Source organism: Falco naumanni, chromosome 4, assembly GCF_017639655.2.
Source record: "Falco naumanni isolate bFalNau1 chromosome 4, bFalNau1.pat, whole genome shotgun sequence".
Taxonomy (NCBI): domain Eukaryota; kingdom Metazoa; phylum Chordata; class Aves; order Falconiformes; family Falconidae; genus Falco; species Falco naumanni.
Genome location: NC_054057.1, coordinates 79299390 through 79320598, shown reverse-complemented (window position 1 = coordinate 79320598; position 21209 = coordinate 79299390).

Genomic DNA, 21209 nt, shown 5'->3' with positions numbered 1-21209 from the left:
AGGTTAAAATTCCCTTCCCCCGTGTTTTACAGAATTCCGCTTTGTGGCCATGCCTTCAACCCTCCTCTCAGAAACCTCTCTCTGATCTACGTCAGTCAATAGTAACCAAAGTTACCTTATGAGAAAGGTACTGTTTGTTTCATTTTGGGAAAACACTGTATTTATAACTTATTTTTATTCTGATTTTGTTATGAGGAATGCTTGTCTGAGTTACATGTGAATGAGTCCGAAGTGCAATATCTATGTAGATAAGTGGTTCATTTTTGAGAATGTATCTATTGAAAAAACTATTTATACAAGAAATTCACTATTCTACTTAATATAATAGTAACCTTACAGAAAATTGTGAATGTTTAGGGCTTTTATTTATTAAAAACATTCAATTAAGTGCATGGCATATGCTGCCATTCACATGGTGTGATTTATTAGTTTTTGTAACATAATGTTTATCCTGCAAACTAGCAGTGTCATCTGATTTTTCCTGTCCTGACAATGTATTTTTGTAAATTACCATATTTAAACAGAGTCTTTCTGTGTGAATATTTTATTTCCCACTAAAAATAACCCATCCAGTTCCTGTAACTTCATTTGAAAAAAACTTGCAATCCTTTTCCATATAATTTTAGAAATGACAAGGTGCAATTTTCATGTACAGTGGATTGGTCATTTTATTTCTGATAATTTAGGGCTTTAAGAGCTTACTTCCAAACCCCCTCTAAGTCAAAGGGAAGGTTGCTTGCGGGTTTTGTCATTGTTTTTTTCCAATCCTCATCAATTTAGGAGGGCTTTGGATCAAGGTGTATCTTGTTAACAGACATTTGAAGCCGCCTTAGAGTCCAGTTTGGATAATAAATCCTTGACTTTTTAGTCTGCCATACGGGAGCTGCTGTTGATAATACTTGCCTTATTTTTGGTTGTGCGAAGCATCTTGCAATGACTGTTGCTAATTAGCCAATGTCTTGCTGTATTATTCGTACCTCCTAATTTTCCAATAGTCAAAACTTAACCAAGCACATATAGCATCATTATTTAGGGAAAAAGTATCCTGGAGACAAAACCATCTTTGTTGTCGAGATGGTCTTTTGTACTCTATTTAATTTATATTTCAAATATCTACAATTAGAAGAAAAATAAGCTGTGAATGGACAGTTTTACAATTACTTATAGGTATATGTCCTTGAAGACCACAGCTAGGAACAAAATACTTTTTAGATGAGTTGCTGGTATATAAGATTATGGGACCTATCACCTATTTAAATTGTGAATATTGATATTTTCATAAGTAGACAATATATTGTGTTTGACAAACATGTTTGTATTATAATAAATTATGAGATGGTGCATAACTTACTACTGTGTTTTGAGCTACTGTTTGATCTATAGATTCTTCTGATATAATTTTGATTTATAGGTACTTAAGATTACTACAAATAAGACCAGTCCTTGGCAGCTATTCGTCACTAAAGCATGGCCTTGGATTATGGGTGTTCATTTGTTGGAAGAAATTCTGAAATATAAGAGGTATAAATTATTACTGGCCCAATTCTTCATTTTGAACCACAGTCCCAGCTGCTGTGAGTTTAGCTGTTGAAGTCCATGGATCCCTATCCCTCATACCAACAGGAATGTTGGACCTGAAACTGTTGACCCATCCAAAGCAGGTGTGACACCAGGACACAGGGCTGCTGCCCCCATCACTGCAGGTGGTGAGATACCTGGGCAGGCTGGCCCACGAGAGCAAAACACGTAACCCCAGTTCCCACCACCGACTGACGACAGCTGATGGCATAGACTTCCCTGCAGACAGGCTGTGTCAGTCACAGGAGTTGGGGAAAATGGGAAAAGCGGCAGTTGGATTCATATTTGAGATATTAAAACTGAGCAGAGAAGGAACTGATCAGTGTCCTGGAGATAAGAAATGTAGGGTTAAACACGTGGGAGGAGAGGGAGATCCAGGTGATGTCCGACCCACTTGCCAGATCTCCCTGCTGTAACAGATTTTGAAGGACAGCATCACAGAGAGACAAGCCAGGGGGAAAGGGGCGCTGCTGGAAGGGGCAGTGTCAGATCTGATGGAGCTTATCAGAGTTGTTCCTTACAGAAAGAGCCTGGGATCTGCCTGTCTCAGTACTTTCATTAACAGACACGGTGTGAGAAGTACTGATGAAGTGTACAGATTATTAAAAAAGGCATTGTACTGCCAGCAGAGGACTGAAGGAAATGTATTTAATGTAAAAGCCAGGTGACCTTGAAGATTGAGGTGATAAAAATGGGATGAATTCAATAGTAATAAACACAAGGCTCTCCGCTTGTCTGCCTGTAACAATCCATTTGCTATAAAACCTCAGTAGTCAGAAACAACCCAGAGCCCAGTTGTGCCAGCTGGGCTTGAATGATGATGAGTCACCGAGAGAAAGCAGCTGAGAAAAATCCCAGAACTGAAATCACAGACATTTCTAAAGATACAGCACAGCATTCATTGCATTTTACAAGACTTCGTGTGCCATACGCATAGAGATATACATGTAAAAGGGGATAAACAGCAGTAGAGAAGAACTCGATAAAGACACAGTGCTGGAACAAGAATACGAGGTTGTGAACTTTCCTGGGGTAAATTTGCCCTGGAAGTTAGAAGACAATATCTAACTACCAAAGCAGGGAGGCTCAGCAAAAGCCTTTCCAGCAGCCCAGATCTCCCCGCTAGTTTTAAGTGGAGCTTGGTGGGTTCACAGACAGGATTATGAGACGAGGCAGCAGGTTAGATCGGGACTGTGCATCCTCAGAGCTGGTGTTCCCACACCACTAAGCTGCACCAACCCCCTGCACCTCCAGGGCAGCTCGGCAGGTCCCAAACTCAGCTGGAAGGGCAGCAGAGGTGCCCCTGAGTCTGTGCACCCCACTGGGGCTGCTTCAAGGGAGATGGCCAGCACGATGCCATGAAAGCCACCAGCTGCTCAGAGCAATTCCTGCGTGCGGCCACAATTCCCCCAAGCAGCACTGGCTGGGGATGCTACAGACAGGGGAGCACTGCTAATGCATTCCCCACTGAACCCATGCTGACTTCTGCCTCAGCTGTTCAGTTCTTTAAAAGCCTCTTTAAAGCCACCAAGCAGAGCAGAATGAAAAGCAGGCTCACACAGACTTGGGCTGTTAAATAATAATCCCACTATTAGCAGGCTGGGGCTGGATTTGCAAGATCTACCTTTCTGACAGCATGCAATTAATTCCCAGGAGCTGCCAGACACAACAAGGGGGTTGAAAGGCTCCAGCATTTTGTAATAAATAGGCATCACAAATGAATTTACTATTAGCTTGCTACAGTGGACCAAAGACACATAAATATTTATTACAATTACAAAATTGTGTCAAAAAATAATAATTAAAGGCTCATGTTTTCCTGCCTTACCAACAGGCTAGAAACCCTGCTCCACCTATTTCTCACTCAGCCCCTTCTTTTAGCAAACTAAATGGACGAGATGAACCGCAGGCAAAAGTATGATATTGAATACAGTCAGAAGATTAATTTGCTGTAACACAGCAAACCGAAGACCTTCAGCCAAGTGTGGTACCTCACGTTGACTGGTGCTGTACAGCAGCATAATGAAACAGCCCCTGGCCCGAGGGCTTTGCAGGGACCTACAGCACCCAGGCTGGCAGCTTAGTGCTCCAGGAAGACCATCAGGTGCAGGTTAGCCTTGGAAACTGGTCATGGGAATGGCAATAAAATAACATGGAACCGAGAGAGGCACCCTGCAATGCTGTCCTCGCCATGGCAAGGAGACAGACCCCAGGACAGGTCCCACTGCCGGAGCCTGACCCCTAACGGGGCAGTGACCCCCAGCTGTGGGCGCAGCACCACAGATGAACGATGGCCTTCACATCCCCGAACAAAAAGCCGCGAAGAGTTAGAATCACAGATGGATCAGCTTCTGGTGGTTTAAAACACCAGGAGCTGCCACCCTCACAGCACAGCCAGGGAGCCCAGCCTTGGCAGAAGCGCCTGGTCCCCTCGCCATCCCCACAGACCTGCCTTGAAGGGGGGGTTCACCTCGCAAGGTGGAGATACCTGTTGTGTAGAGAACCCTTCATCAGCCACTCAGCCAACCAGAAGAACAAAATTAATCTCGGCTGCTAGAAGTGCCCAAAGCACAGCAGAGGACTGCTGTGTGCCATGGCCCTAAGTTCCTGCCTTCATTGTATGAGTGAGGGCAGATGAGCCCTGCCTCCACCAGCCATGTTTCCCGCTTGGAAAAAGGCTTAGAAAAAGGCTACAGAATTTCAATGAGTCAAGATTTTTCCCTGCTAGATTTTGTAACAGAATTTGCAGCCCAGCCTCAGGACAGCCAGGTTTTCTAACACCAGGATTAAAGACATTCAACCTTGTGAATTAAATATCGCTATAAAGCTGGTGATGGGCAGTGGTTTCCAGCAGTACCTTCCCAGTCATCTGTCACAGTCATCTTTGTAAATGTAACTGATTCTGCTGGACTGAGCTCTCACGAGTTTGTCCTGCAGGTACAGACCTTCAGCATTACTATGTTTCTGGGATAAAAAGCAAAATAAAAGTCTAAACCTGAGATGATATGTTTGTGAGGAAATCCATCAGAGCCTCTGACTAGCACAGATCTCAGGTATTGGGGTACCTGGGACCACACATGATGCTAAAGCCACACAGGGATGCAGCCAAACCAAGTTGTGCATTTCAGGAAATGTTGCTTAAAATTACTTTTGGCAGAGATCCCTTTCCCTGATATTCTATATGTTTTTAAGGCCCCCCGTCCCCATCCCAAAATCCTTTAACAAAGAAGAGTGTGCACTGTGGCCTCCTTTGTCTGTCTTTTATCTACTTCGGAGTTCAACGAAATGCTACCTAATTGAACTGCGGGCAGTCTCAAGGAAGGGATAATTATGCCCAATAACCCGTGTTATTGGCCAGTAGCAATAACAGCAGTGGCAGAGGGCTCATTAGCGTTACCTCATCTGCCAGCTGTATCACTGGGGGGCCCAGTTTAAACAGAAACTACCCAACCCCCTGTGTCATGTTACGAATCCTAAACAAGCTCTGCTGAACGTGGGTCAAATGACATTAGATAAACGCTTTGCTCAGGTTTAAGACCAGAAGTCCACACAGGTGATGTTGAACTACAACACACAAAATGCCCAGCTCCTCAGCAGCTCCTGCTCTGAGCTACCAGAACTGCTCCTGCCCCAGGCTGGCCCTGGGGGTCACTCACAGCCGCCTGCTCACCCATCCCCATCCCTTCTCACCTGCACAGCCCCAGCACCCCCCACTCAAACCCCCTTTCCTTTCTCACCCTGTCCCCCAGGGGCCAGGCAGGGCTGCTGGGCTCATATATGCCGTGTCCCCCCAGCCTGTCACCACACATGTTTGCTACACGATGTGGTTTCACGTCAGGGGCAATGGGGCAGTTTGGGGGGTGCTGCGACAAGCCAGTCCCTGCTGCTGAACAGGGGAGGGCAAAGCACTACACAGAGCCCTAGGGTGCAGGAACCAAGGCCAAGAGATGCAACTATTTTTTTTTTAAAGCGCAGGTATCAAATGAATCACATTGTCTACATCTCTCTGCTCTGATCAAGTAGCATCTTTAAAACAGCACCTGTTGTTATTTAGCAGAAGCGTTAGTAGAGGTTATGTGGGAAAATTCATTTGAAAGCTGCTTTATAGGTTACAGCTGACTCAGATTAGAAAAGTATGGCTTAAGTAAAGAAAACCAAGGCACTTCTCATAGGTCATGCTCCTGACATGTCCCGATTTGAAATGAGTCTCCCTCAGCACCCAGCACAGCCCACGCACCCAGGTGAACCCGAGGTGGTTCCTCCCATTCTGATGCCCGACACGCTGGCAGTGTGAGCAGCTAGAGCCCCTCATGCACTGTCAGGAAGTGCTGTGCCCGACCGATAAAAAGTACCACGAGTCTGACTGAGCCAACAAACAGGCTCAACTACAAGTCATCCAAACCATCTTTCAAAGCTGCACGCATCCCAGAGGATCCCTGGAAGACATCTGGCCACAGCTGGCTGTTTAATCAGCTGCCTGCAGGAAGAGCCACATGCATAATACACCAATTTTCATTTAAGCCAGTATTGCACTGGTGTGACCTTTTCCAGGAGTGCGTATGTGTAAACTCCAGCAATCAACAGCACTAAAGCTCAACAGCTGCGTGCGGGAAGGCTCATGCCTGACAACTCACCCCTCCCAGCCAGACCCTGCGTACACCGAAGAGGAGAACAGCACTTCGTGTTTGCGTCTGCGAGCAGTGAGGGTAGTGATGCTTGCGGGGTGAAGATAAGGATACACATCTGCAGCCTAGCTGAGGAGACCTGCTTAACATGCACAACTACCATGCTCTCTGCGAGCAACTGCACCAGTGATTCAGAGAGGAGAATGAATAGGGAAGGGATGAAATCTGCAGTTTAATTAAACTACTAGGAATTATCAAAATGGGAAAAACTGAGAAACAGCACAGGGGAATCTGTGGGCAGACGGCAGTGGCCATTTTGCTAAGCTGTCACCTAATACAGGAGCACATTAGTATGAATCTAAATCTCAAAAGCATCAGGGGTCTCTGGAGTGAGAAATCCAGAAGGCACAAAGGCAAGAATTAGGCCACCATACAGTCATTAAGGTTGGAAAAGACCCTTAATATCATCAAATCCACCTGTAGTCCAAAGCAGCAGAAAGGCCAGTGTTCCTCCAGATCACTAGCTCCAGGGGGTCCTACCAGATCCCTGCAGAGAGCCAGGGTGATGCAGATCATGCAGGAGGTCTCCTTCAGGGGCTGCCCCACAACCTGCCCCAGCCGGAGGGGCTCAGACAGTCTCTTCTTAACCAGAGCCAGTAGGAGAAAAGCACCATGGAGGAAAGTGATGTTTCCATGGTGTATTGGGTTTGCATGACCAGGCTTTGGTGGGGGTGAGGGGCTGTCTCTGTAGAGACAGTCTCCTGTGAGACGCTGCTAGAAGCTTCCTTTACGTCCAACAGAGCCAGTGCCAGCCGGCTCCAGGGCAGACCCGCCACTGGCCAAGGCCCATCAACGATGGTGGTAGCACCTCTGGGATGACGTATTTAAGAAGGGGAAAAGGTTGCTGTGTGAGGGGACTGCGGATGGAGAGTGTGAATATGTGAGAGCAACAACGCTGCAGCCCCCCAGGTCAGCGCAGGAGGAGGCAGGAGGGGCTCCATGCGCCGGAGCAGAGGTTCCCCTGCAGCCTGTGCTGAAGCCCACACGAGGCAGGCTGTGCCCTGCAGCCCGTGGAGGTCCGTGGTGAAGCAGATGTCCACCCGCAGCCCGTGGAGGACCCGACGCCAGACAGGGGGATGCCCAAAGGAGGCCATGACCTGTGGGCAGCCCACGCTGGAGCAGCTCCTGGCAGGACCTGTGCCCCCCCCATGGAGAGAGGGGCCCAGGCTGGAGCAGGTTTGCTGGCCGGGCTGTGACCCCGTGGGGGACCCAGGCTGGAGCAGCCCGTTCCTGAAGGGCAGCACCCATGGGAGGGACCCACGCTGGAGCAGGTCATGAGGAACTGCAGCCCGTGGGAAGGACTCACCTTGGAGAAGTTCATGCAGAACTGTCTCCTGGGGGATGGACCCCACACTGGAGCAGGGGCAGAGTGTGAGGAGCTCTCCCCTTGAGGAGGAAGGAGCAGTGGAGACAGTGTGTGATGAATGGAGCACAGCTGCCATTCCCCATCCCCCCCGTGCCACTGAGGGTAAGGCTGGAGAAAAGTGGGAGTAAAGTTAAGCCTGAGAAGAAGGGAGGGGTAGGGGGAACATGTTTTATGATTTACTTTTTATTCCTTGTTATCTTACTCTGATTTGATTGGCAATAAATTAATTTCCCCAAGCCAAGTCTGTTTTGCTCATGATGGTAATTGCTGAGTGATCTCCCAGTCCCTCAAGCCTTTTTGTTATATTTTCTCTCCCCATCCAGCTGAGGAAGGGAGCAATAGAGCGGCTTTGGTGGGCACCCGCCATCCAGCCAGGGTCAGCTCACCACACATGTGCATCCACTTGGCACCTGGAGGCATCTCAGCAGCTTCCCTCCCTCTGCAAGCTGCACCCTGCAAGCCCCCAGGATGCTACAGCACCCAGCAGGTCCCTGCCTCTGCACCACGGCAGTTAACTGGGCTACTGCAGGTTGGTAGCTATAGCAATGAGTGTGTTGAAGAATCAATAGGTGTAATTATAAATAATAAAACTGCAGGAGTTAACCAGACAGTCCTAAGGTTGGAGTTTGGTATTTGCTGGTGCTGTTCCTTTCGCTGCTTGCCAAACCAGGTGTGCTGTTTATTTATTTATTTACTCCATCTTTACTCTGACTGCAGCATTGTTTCCTCCCCTTGTGTCGGAACCAGCCCACGCCTCCCAGACTTTGGGTATACGTGGGCATAGCCAGCCTCTGGGTTGGACAACACTGGAAACAGTCACATTGTTGGTTAGAAAATAAATACCTTCGCACGATGCAAGATTTCAAGCTCTCATTTTACAAGCCTTCCAGGGCTCCCGTAGGATTCCTGCTCTATGTTTACCTCTGTGCTCCTTCCACTTTGCCAGTTCACATCTACCAGCCCTGCCCTGGTGAAGGGGCACCGACGTTTGCTCACCTCCCTGCATCCCACCTGGGCCAGAGTCCTCTAGTCCACCCCAGGCTGGCAGGGGGTCAAGCACACCACATGCTCAAGACCCAAAGCCCCAACGCAAATGTGTCAGAAACCAGAAATCCTGGAGAAGAGCAGGGATGTTAAAACACCTCATCTAGACCTCTGGAAAGCAAGCAATAGTCAGCACTCACAACCCACCATCCTTCAGTGCCTGATCAGCCCTTTCTCAGCATCCTCTACATAGGAGTCTTGTCTGGACAGAGTTTTTGGCAGCTTTTCCTTGGCAACAGCCCTGAAACCAGCAGTAGTGTACAACAGCTTCTAGTAAATGCCACACTACCCATCCTGCCCGGGAAAGGCTGTTAAACAGGCACCGGACAAGGCCATCCATCAGGTATGTGTTTGGGTGCTGTCCCTGCTGGAATAAACACTGAGCAAGCAGCCCCAGCACCCAGCCCAAGAGAGGGAAATCAATTACATCAATCTAAAATTAAAAAAAAAAAATCAATTAAAGAAAAAAAAGGTCTCCTCAGCTCTGCTGGCCTGGCACCTCCACAGCAGTGCCAGGTGTTGCAGCTGCTCAGCCAGCACAGGCAGCGAGAGCTCAGGGAAGCTGCTGAGATGTCAATCTTCTGTTTTTGTCCAGCAAAGCTTGCCCCATTGCAGAGCAACCTGCAGCCAACAGCTCAAAGGAGACCTTTCTTCCCTTGCATTCTCAGTGTTTTGCTATTATGTTTTAAAAACCATAGAAAAGGGAATCTGAACTGAAACGTGCCAAAAGGAAAACGTTGGGACCAAACACCCATAAGTCCCTCTGGAGCAACAGCCAGCAGAAGTGCCAGGAAAGGCTTTGTTCTTCTCCAGGCCAGAAGAAACCTCAGGGAAGGACAGCAGTTTTGGAGACTAGCACATCCAAAAGGCATGTGCGAGCGTGCCCTGGCTCCTTGTCTCTGCCCACTGCCGCGAAGGGACTCCGTGCCCACAGGACTGGTCCTGAGCAAGCGCAGCCCAAGCCTGCGCAGCAGCAGCACTGCCCACACCTGGGGTGGCCAGAGGAGCTACGAGCCCATCTCCTCTCTGCACCCACCGAGGAGCCACCAGCCTCCCGTGGCTGCAGCCAGCCTCCCCTGCTCCCCTCCCAGGGCAGAGGGAGCTGCCGTGCAGCACATCGCCTTCTGAGAGAAAAGCACATTGAGATTAATTTTAAGGCTCAGTGTATAATCGCAGCCATTAACTGCATCACTTAATAAAGACAGAAACTAAAGCTTCTTTGGTAACCACCCATGTCTGCCAAAAGGCACGGCAGTTATGGCACCATATCCAGCTGGTGTGCTGCAAGGCACGCCGCAAGCACGGATTTGGCAACTCTCTAGCAGGTAATGGCAGTGGCAGAGGGGACAGCTAATCAGTGCTGCTAATGAACATTAAAAAACCCAGATCATTCTCCACTCAGGCTCCTCTGCACTAATTATCCTCTTGAACGCCATAAGCAGCAAAGTAGATGACTCCTCCTCACCCCCCCTTTTATTTTTTACAACTGAGTTTGTCATCATATTTCCCTGTCAAAGTCTTGGGGAGATGTATGAGGACATGTTATTTTTCTCAGCAGTGAGTCATCCCCAGCCTTGCCCATTTAGAGAGGTATTTGATTTTTATCAGGGAGAGCTAACCCCAGATGGTGGAAGATGCTGCCCATCAGCACCCTCATTGTGTCCCCTTCAGCAGCACAGGACCCAGCCACCTAACGACAGACAGTGATACAAGACCTTGGAGAAAATAATTTAGACAAACCATCCTTTACCCTACACGGTCCATGTGAAAGGGCACAGTGTTTACATTGATTATTATTTTTATGTCTGCTAACATCTCTGTTCCCATGCTTGCAGGGGAGCCAGGGCTGTACTGAATTGTTACTAACATCTTCCTCCCTCTCTACACTGAATGAACTCAGGTGAATAACTTCTTTCCAAAGCTGAACTTGCAAGTTGCACTTAAAAAAAAAAAAAAAAAAAAAAGAAGGAAAAAAAAGAGCAGCAGTTTTGCTGCTTCTGTTCTAGCATTTACAATGTCTGATACCAGGTTTTAAAGTTTTAAATGTTCCAGGAGATGGAAGCATTAACTACTAAATGGATTCAACAAAACTGATCTTCACATGCTTACAAGAGACTAGGCAATTAAAATCTACATTGTGCACATTTTCTAGTAATTTCCTGGAAAACAAGCTGATACACTGAGTTAAAAGTCTCTGCTAATTTTCCCTTTGTCTATTTTTCTAACAGCAAAGCTCAGTGTGCAGCTAGCCTTCACCATATGTTCCTCCTGAATCTATGGCCACCATTCCTCCTCCCCAGGCCATCAGACAACCTTCTCAGTTCATGAGCTACACACCCACCCCTGGCCAGCCTGGGACCGCAGCACCCCCTCCCCATCCATGCCTTTAACGCATCAGTGGTTCACCAAAAGGAACACAGACCCCTTTCTTGTCAATCAGCAGCTTTTGCAGCAGTAGATATTAGATCGGGAAAACCCAGCTTTGACATTCTTACAGAAGATAGTCCAACCTCGTCCTTATGAGCAGATTTGTACATCCAGCATCCCTCTGGGCAGCTACCACCCTTACTCAGAGCCACACCAGCCTGTTCATAGTAAACAGTCCAACTGACTCAACACGAACCTCCTGGGCTGCGAGGGTTTGGCAGGCTCCCACATGGCTCCCGCAGTACGGGGAAGGCAGGTGGAGGAATGAACACTGTTGCGGGCTCTCAAACCAGCCTCCCACCAGCAATAAACACCATCGCCCCAACCTCGCCTCCCGGCAGCGCCACATCCTGCACCTGCAGAACCCCATCCCCTCAGCCAGCACCTGCCCACCAGCCACGCCACGCTCTGCGATGAAACTCGTGCCAGCTCACACACAGCGCTCACAACGTGAGCTGCTAACGGCCAGGGAGCTCCCAGCTAAGCAGCGGGTGATCAAAATAACTATCCATCAAAATACATCACGAGCAGCTCCTCTGAATCTGCCTTTTAAATCACACCGTCCTCGCTGAGACACCTCAGTTTTACAATTCCTAAAACCAGCCTTTCCTCCACGTAAGTAAAGCAGCAGGAGCTGAAGGCTGAGTTCGTACAGAGTGAAAGGACGCGCCGGTGCCCACGGGCACACCAACGCTTTTGAGTGTGGCGTACAAGGAAGCAGGCTGGCCTCGCAGCAGGTACGGGGATGTGCCTCAGGACCCGGGGTTAGGACAGGCAGCCGCTTTCCAGGGCTGTGGGGATACTCCCCAGTGGCACTACTTTAATTTTTTATTTTTTTTTAATAAATATTTTGCTTTGAGTACTGCACTGATACAGAAATCTGCTATACGGATTACGGCAAATAGATGACCCGACATTAAACAGCCACTTTAAAACCAACACTTGATTTCCAGCAGACCCCTGCCCGCCGTCAGAAATCCGTGCTGTATGCCCTGCACGCAGGGACCGCAGGCTAACGGCAGTGTCACCTAAGCTGTACCAAGTTGAACCAAGTTGCAGGTGGCTCCATCGATACTAAATGTTCTTACACCATGTCTGCTCACCTGGGACAAGTTTCTGTGGCAAACACACCTGATCTCACAGCTTAACTGCAGAGGAAAAGCTGGACTTGTTGGGGGGGCTTTTTTGGCTATGAGTTGGTTTCGGGTTTTCTTTATGATTTAAGGATTCCCGAACAAGAAACTTACACATTTCCAGGGATCGAGCACCAACATCCAGGTCGGCAGTTCAGGTTACACCAGCCTTGTTACAGTGCTGTCTTCTGCTCCGAAACAAGCAGCCAGCTCCAGAGGACAGTACCTTAATATGCATCAAACCAGGTCATTAACAGGGAGAGCCCAAGAACTTCACGCTACGCTTTTTGCACGGAACGCATGTGGAAGTAGATATGAAACACTAGAAGTTACAAGTGGGCAGAATGCTACCAACTGTGAAAAGAAAGACAGGGCTGTAAAATCCAGGAGACCAGGACACAGTGTACTTTTCCAAGATGGCTATTAACACATTCTAGTGGTTTCTACCATCTTGAAATCCCTGGGGAGACTGTGAGGGAGAACAATCTTGCAAATCATGAAAAAACATAACATTCAAGGACAAAAATAAGGTCTGCAGTTGCTTCCCATCTTAAAGCATCATTAAGCTTATAAGAAAAAGCCAGGGAAACCAACCACAGTTTTAAATGTTCATAGGGCAATTATAAATTCTCACACATAAAAAAGGAGGGGTTGAGCTTTATTTCATATCAAATAAGAGCTGTAGCCCTCTCTGGTGTTGCACCCCACCAGAGACAACTATGGTAAACATAGCAGGTGAGCAAGGAGGATGGGTTGTCCTTCAGGGGACCATCTATCATCAAAAAACAGGTGACTGACTATTCAGCTCCCCCTTTACTTTTAGAAAAAAAAACTCTGTTTCTGAGCACAACAGAAATTTTTTGAGTTCCAAGAACCAGTGCCTCACCTTAGTGTAATTACACCATGCGAACAACTCACACAGAGAAAAGGCACTCTCTGCAGGGAGTTGGGCAGGTGTCAGTACCTGGAGCAGATTCCCTGTGGCATTGCTACGTGTGAAATGATGAAGGGATACCAGCTTAAAGGCGTCAGTGAGGATTTCGATCTGCAGTCATGGTTCCCAGCTCTGCCACTGACTTCTCAGGTAACCTTGAACCTGTCCTCTGAGCTCTTTACCTCCACAGAAGCCTTTTAGGACACTAGTTTTCTACACATGCTCAAGTATTTCACTTCTGAGATGTAAGTACCCCAGACATGAGAGAGAGGTGGGAAATCATGCTCAATTAAGTCTTTCAATCATCAATGACTTTGCTTCCTGGTTTCTCAGGACCTTTAAGGCACTCCAGCTTGTTGCTCATCGCTGACATCCCTGGCTATGTTTTCTCAGCATCTGACTGAGGTGCTCAGTCATCTCAGCCCAAAATACCCAAAAAGTCACCTAAAGTTTCAAGATTAGGGTAGTCAAAAGCTGCTTTCATCTGCTGCAGATGAATTTTCCACAGCAAGAGTGAAACTTGAATGTGTTGGAAGTAGAACTGTTGCTGGGTCAGACTGTGGTCATGGTGGATCTCAAAACCATCTCAAATATCACTACAACTCACAACAGTATGCTGTGAAACTTCCCCATAAGTTATCATGCTTTGATGACCTACCTGTGGATCAGACTCTGCTTCCCAACATAGGAACTCACTGACTGCTGATTAAATGCACAAAGATATTGAAAAATTGCTTCTATAGGTGTTTCAACAAACATGCTAGGGATTCTTCTTCTGAACAAATGCAGTCTTATTTTTCATTACATTTCTGTTGCCCATCTGAAACCACTACCAAGTTATCACTTGGAACTACTTTAAAGCCTGCTGAAACGAACCTGGTCATTCCCAAAAAAGAAATGGCTTAAAAACAAAGTGATGAGCTTGCAGTTTAAGTACTCAGGAGTTACAGCAATAGGAGAAGCAGAAACCTGGGAAGGTCAGACCAGTCAGAAACAGGACAGCACAGTGGTTCCCACCAGCATCTGGGACCAAGCACTCAGGGATTAGCACTGGATGCCTCTTGTCCTGCTGATCTTTAAGGTGTCAGCTGGGATTTCTAAGCCTCCACTAAGACTCTGCATGTCCCTTCACCACATTTTGCATAGGTTTTCTGAAAAATCAATTGTCAGTCCCAAGAAGAGACTGTATGGGTGTGTCTTGCAGCCCAGCACAAGGTGGGAGATCCACAAGCAAGCGTGGGACATCTCAGCCACTCAGCAGCAGCGCAGTGACACTGATGGCAGCTCTCAGCCTGGACTGTGTCCCAGACCTGGCACCTCACCCAGCTCCTGGGACACAGGCAGTCAGATAATCTTGTAATCACACATAACCGGATGTTATCATGAACTCTGCTGTCATGGGAATAGCCACAGCTGGAGCAGATATACCCCCACATCTGCATTCGCTAGCTACCTGCTTGCAGTATGTTGCACATGCAGAAGCTTACCACCATGCTTTACCTATACGTGCGTGTATATGTGTGTGTACATACACGTTTGGGAATGTTGTGCTGCCAAGTACGCTGTCAGTGACTGCTACAGTAAAGAAGCCCAATATGAGACATCATATTGCAGATCTGATCCTCCACGTGGGTGCTGGAGCAGAGTGCTCCAGAGACCTTCCAGATGGCACTTCTGGCAGTGCTTTATTGTATTTGCCAGGGCCACCCCAGAAAACAGTATGCAGGCATTGAGTTAATACAACTAGCTGCTAGGCACAAAGGGTTAACAGTTCATCTAGAAAGATTAATTTATGCTCAAAACCCATTCCGTTGTCACTTACCAAGAGAAAAAAAGTTAAGCACTGTAAAATGGGCAGCAATAATTGCATTTCCTTAAGGACGTGTCTGGCAGGAGGTCGCTATCTGTTCCACAAAGTACGTGACCACGATACTGTCATTTTGACAGCATCAATGTATGTAGCCATTAATCTTACAAGTTAAAAACCCATAAATCTCTGTTAAACCCACTGTCATTGATTAGGAATTACATTACCACAATACACAGAAGCCTTTTAATTTTGTTTTTCCTCCAAAATGAATAAACAGGTCTGTTTGGTTTATCTTCTCTTATGCTGGAGTGATAAAGGGCACAGCCATTTCATGGCTATGCATCACTGTTTTGGAACAAAATCATATCCAAGAAGCTTGGAAGAGGGGGGATGAAGAAAAATAGGTTTTCCAGGATGTAATTTAGCCCAGCTACCCAATATCACTTTTCAAGAGCATCAGACACTGAGGCAGAATTTTTCAAACCTTGCATCTTGTAAATTAGGTCAATATAAACCCAGTGAATAATCCAGCAGAGGTCTCCTCACGAGAAAGACAAGCATATTTGTTGTGTTGGATCTTTATCTGCTTGCCTATTTTTTTTAGTGCTCCTAGCTGTTGGAAATATTCCAGATTGATCAGTTATCCAGTGAATCAACCTTCCAAGGCAATGTAGATAATTACCGCTCATTACAGTAATGACTCAATAATTCACACAAATGACTAGGAAATCCACTGCTTTCTACTGAATTTTGACATCTGGGTGCTGCTTTAAAACGTAAAAGCAGACATGAACTTCAGCATGTATGTCATTCCGTTAGGGTCAGGGATGTGCTAATAGTTCAACACACAAATGCACTACTAGACCAGCCTGACTCCATCTTCACTACAAAACACCCGCAGTTTTGGTGTGGTCAGGTCACCACTTCATCTTGTTCAAGTGTTTGATGAGCATGAGGTAAGGGAGGGACGCAAAGCATGGTCTTTTTGGTAACAAGCTATAAAATTGGGGACTACCGTTCAGCTTTAACCACTTATCAGTTTTATTGTTGGGAGGGTACACATGAAAGACAACTTCTGAGAGTAAGGACTCACTGATAAGAGCTTTCTGGATGATGTTTCTGTGAACAGCCAGTGGGTACAAGAATGGGAGAGCCAGCACCCATGGATGTGCTCCCAAAGCAAAGCCATCATCCCAGCAGCATTCTAGTAGCTCCAGCAGGAAATAAAGGGCTAGCAGACTGAAACTTGTTCAACTCTTCTACCTTCATCTCTTCTTGCAATGCTCATCTCCTTTAACTACCCACTGCTTCAAACAAGGGGAAAAGAAACTCAACCAGCTTGTCAGAGTTTGGATACAAACACCTCAATGGAGGGTAATTAAATATAGCATATGTTCTCTTTTAGTAGTTATTTACAGCTGGAAGATCAAATGGTTTTCTCAGGCTTTGATCTCAGTGCTTCTCCTCGAAAAAAAAGCACACAGACAAGTTCAATGGATCCTTGTTGCAACTTCTTAGGGACGCTGTTTGATGGGATGCATTTCCCCTTAACAGAGCTGCATGTCTTCAGGATGGGGACACAAAGTCAGTTTTTCCAGTCTGTAAGGGGAACATACTACCGGTTCAACTAAAAGGGAGTGGAAGTTCAGGGTGCAACCCCCCAAAAGGCAGCTTAGGAGCAGAAGTTAAAGCAACAGCCATTCAGTGTCATCCAAACCTCAGGGCTGTTCTCACTGGTATGCCAAGAACCACTTCCTCCCGCTCCTGCTCCGAGGTGCTGGCTGACCTGGCAAGGGATCAACCACACCACCACCACTGAGTGCAGTGGCACTTTTTTTTTTAGTAGAAAAGGACAGATATTTTGTGTAGGGAATCTTTTATTGGCACAAACGGGCCTTACGTAAGAATTTCATAAGAGTTTTAGGTAGTTAACATCAGGAAGTTTTTCCTGATTTTCTAGCTAAGCTCCTGCTCTAAGGACACTAGGCAGGTTGTGTAACTTAAGTAGTCCCCAGGACCCAGCCCAGCCAAAAGAAACTATGGGAGACTAACAATAGCCAACAATTTAATTTGCCGGAGGGCTAGAAAGTCAGAGAGTAGTACAAGATCCTCTGAACGCCAAGTGGCCTTAATAAATAGTCCCCTTTGGAATCGTTACAGCTGAATCTCACTTTTCACTGTATTACACAGACACCAGGACTCATTTAGGAGCTTGCCAGCTCTCAAACTGGCCAGCAAACCAAAGTCAATCCAATTGGAATTGGAACAGAAACATTTGCCAGAGTGAAGCGGACCACACGAGATCAATAATATAGATCGTGGGACAAGGGAAAATTACTGTGTCTGAAGGAAACAAATTAAGAAAGTCCCAAATTACTGCCAAGATCTGAGGGGGAAATTAAATAGAACATGGAATAGCAAAATGGTAGCTCTGTGTGTGTGTGTGAAACGAGCAGACGTTAGGGAAAATACATATTTACTGGTTTATATTTACTGCAGAAGAGTAACTCCCACTCAACATTTACACAGCTCCTTCCATGGCTCCATGGCCCTTAGATACAAAGGGAAACCAGTAAAAACCATGATAAAAGATGGAAAGGTTCATTCCTACAGAGGCACCTTTCCAAAGAGCACAGACTGAGCAACAACTGGGGCTTTGAAGAGAAACACTACCTCCATGTGCTGAGTCTACTTTAAATGCTAAATACAGGATTTGATAATACATTTCCTGCAAAAATATACAGATAACAGGTAACAAAAGCAGCAGCCAGCGACCCTTAACCATCTACTAGCCAGTGACAGAAACAGGTTGCCAGAAGATGGGCTTTTGGTATGGTTCAATACAGTAACCCCTACAAAAACAGGGTATAAGTAAAAATTGCAACTCTGTGACTAGGCCAGATAGATTTCAAGGGATATACATACATTAAAGATACCCCCTTAATTACCTAGCTATGATTTAAAGTGCCTAAAAGTGGTATCCACTATTACGTATTCAAGTCTACAGGATCAAATTTCAATAGTTTGCCTTTCAAATCACCTAACAATGATGTCTCCTGCCAGAGAAGAGGGCAATGAAATTCCATTTTGAACACTGTTCAGTTTAGACCAGAAACAAATTATGCATTTCGTAGCTTATCGCAATGGGTTCAGCAATTTTTCTATAGGTATCATCTCAGAGAGACCTGCCCTTCCAGTCATAGCAACAAGCAAAAGTTTTCATTTGCTCTCTGTGTGGTTGAGTTAAACTCACTGAAGTGACGGGGTATCTCATCAGAGACTGCAATATGGTTTGGAAGGGACCCTGGCAAACCAACGTTTTGCCAGTGACTAAACCCAGAGTTTTCCTGTTTGCAGATTAGTCAGCTGCTAAAGGCAGTTCCTCTATGAAGTTTAGATTGCCAAGGACTCCATCATTTGTAAGTCACCAGACTAATCTTGCTATCTTTCTATAGCCAGATTTCTAATGATTGCAGCTTCAAGGCCCATCTCTTCTTATTCAGACAATTCCCAGATCACTCGTGTGCCAAATTCAAGCCTTTGCACTTTTGCTTACATTGGAGCACAGCCTGCACTGCATATGGTGCCCTCCTTGTATTCCCTTGTACGTGTTCACGGAGGCAACAGGATTAATGGATGCTTTCCCCACACCAAAGATGATTTCCACACACAAGGCACATGTTTAGCAAGCATTCTGGCAATGCCTATTTATCATCCGTAGTGTCAGTGCAGAGATGAGCATCCCTCTTCAAATACACTCCCTGAAACCGTGCCAACATCAGCGAGACTGTGTTGCTTTGGCCATAGCCATTTGCAGAGTTCCTAATTTCATTTACATAAAGTTCAAAAATTTCAGCACATTTTTATATAAGAGGATTTATTAGAGCATAAAAGCTGCTGCTAAAAACACTGTAGTAAAATTTGGAACTAATGGGTGCCTCAAATAAAACTACCAACCAGTAAGTTAGTCTGTGTACAGCCAACTAGCCATAAAGATGGGTCTGTGACATGAGACACTCGAACATTTGCTGGCACAAATCACAGCAGCTCTATGGAAGAACCTAAGGCAGCTGATGAAAAGGCAGATAAAGATTTGAACCAAAACTTGTGTCTAGAGACAGCTTGCAGAGGTGGAGAAAGACTGGTGGAATTAAGAGCTTTAGCTGCTTTAGAATGACGAAAGAAAAATTACTTTGGAGCAGTGGCCCACATAGAAATGCAATGTAGCACAACCTCTTACGTGTCTACCAGTTCTGATATGATCTCAATAGAATTATTTGGACAAATAAGGACTAATTCAAGTCCCTGAAAACAGAAAAAAAAAGGCTGAAGCCTTAGATACCAGGCATGAAACTAGTACAAGTTATCTTAAATTGAGGCTGTGCCCCAGCGAAGGTACAGTGCACCCAAGACACCCAAGATGTGGCACCTCTCGGGCAGTGCCACCAGCAGCCCCCTGCGCTCCCAGCAAGCTGCTCCAAAGCCGAGCACTGCCTGGGACAGCAGCAGCAGCCTCTGCCTGCCCTGGAAGAGGGCTTCTCCGCCAGGACAGCACAAAGAAACCTTAACAAGACCTCTCCTCTCACATGCACCACTGTTCCTCAGTGCCGTCTGGGCTCACATCCACACCCTTCAACCTTGAAGCCACTCCATGCACTGCCCAGAGGTGGGGGATGCCAGGCACGCTGCTGCCCCAGGGCTCCCCCACAGCAGGACCAGGGTTGATGGTGAGGGTTACCAGCATCCACCCCGTCATCTCAGAAATAACGCGGAGGCCAAGAGCCAGGCAGCACGGCTGGCTGCGGGAGCGGTGGTACAGGGCAGTGCTAGGCAAGGGAGGAAGCCATTGCCCAGATCCAGGTTTCTGAACCAGTCAGAGCTCTGCCATCAGCGCAGCCCTCAGCAAGCGGGGAGAGAGATGCAGGGACAAACTTGCAAGTTTACTGCATCACCTTTGGTGATGTGGATTTAATTTAAAACAAAACCTTCCTATGCCTCTCAATGCCCCCTCTTCAAATACTGAGCCTGAAAGCCTCAGTCTCTCTTCTCTCCCTCTCAGGGCTCCTTCCTCGCTCCACAGATCTACACCCCACCTCGGCAGCCTCTTGGCCAGCACAGTCTGCAGCATGTATCCTGACTCATGCTAATGTTGTTCTGGAATTAGTAGGACAAGCTGCTCCTTGGTGTGTCTCTAAATCAATATTTCACTGTCTTCAAACCACTTGGCTGTCCTTCTCCAGAGCAAAAGCCCATGTGAAGCACCCAGTAACTTCAGCAGGACTTTGGTGAAGGCCAGCAGCGCAGATCCTCCACCTCAGGCAGTCTGTCCCTGCAGACTTCAGCTGAGCTGCACAGATTTGCACTAGCTGACAATCTGGACCAGCACCTTTCCCCAGTAGGAGCCTAAAGAAGCTTTTATATCTTTTTCACATCACCTGTAAAAGCAAGATCTGGGGACATCTGCAGAGAGCAGATCTGCAGCAGTTCATCTAGAGCAGTTAACAGCCCACACAGCAGCAAATCACCACTAATGTCTGGTTCTCACCACACAGGGCTGTAAAACAAAACCGCCTCTTGATTAAGAGAGTTGCATTCAGAAACGCTGCAGCTGACACTTCAGCCCTGTCCACAGAGGTCAGATCTATACTGCCTCCGAATCCTTCCTCGCCTCCCATTGCAGGTTCTCCTTTGGAGCAGAAGTAGGTGCCTCTTTGCAAGGGGCTGCGGTGGTGGTGGTAGTCACCCAGACAGGGCAGGAGAGTATTTCCCACATCCACGTGCAGGGCAGAGCCTGTGGCTGTACAGTTATTTCCCCTCACACCGCTGCCTGGGATGGGCAGGAGGTACCGAGCAGCTCTGGGCATCCTGCATCCCTGTGCCATCACGTGGAGCACAACAACATAACTCTGCCTTTACCACCCTTGTTAAAAACATGTGTAGGAGAGAATCTCTTATCTACTCAAAACAGACATTTGTGGGGTTGAACAAAAAGGTTAAATAACGACCTAAAGATAATTTTGGCAGAAAAATAGAAAAGGCAGAAGGACGTTATTTTTCTCTTGCTCTGGCAAGTCTCGTCTTCCAGTGGTTACCCTGGCAGACAGTAGACCAAGACCTCTGTCATGGCCAGATGATTTCCAGCAAATTGGACCTTGGCACTTTGAGCTTTAAGCTGGGAATATGTATATCACTTCTCCGCTGCAGTTCTCCATGGATTTTATAGCTCTGTGGA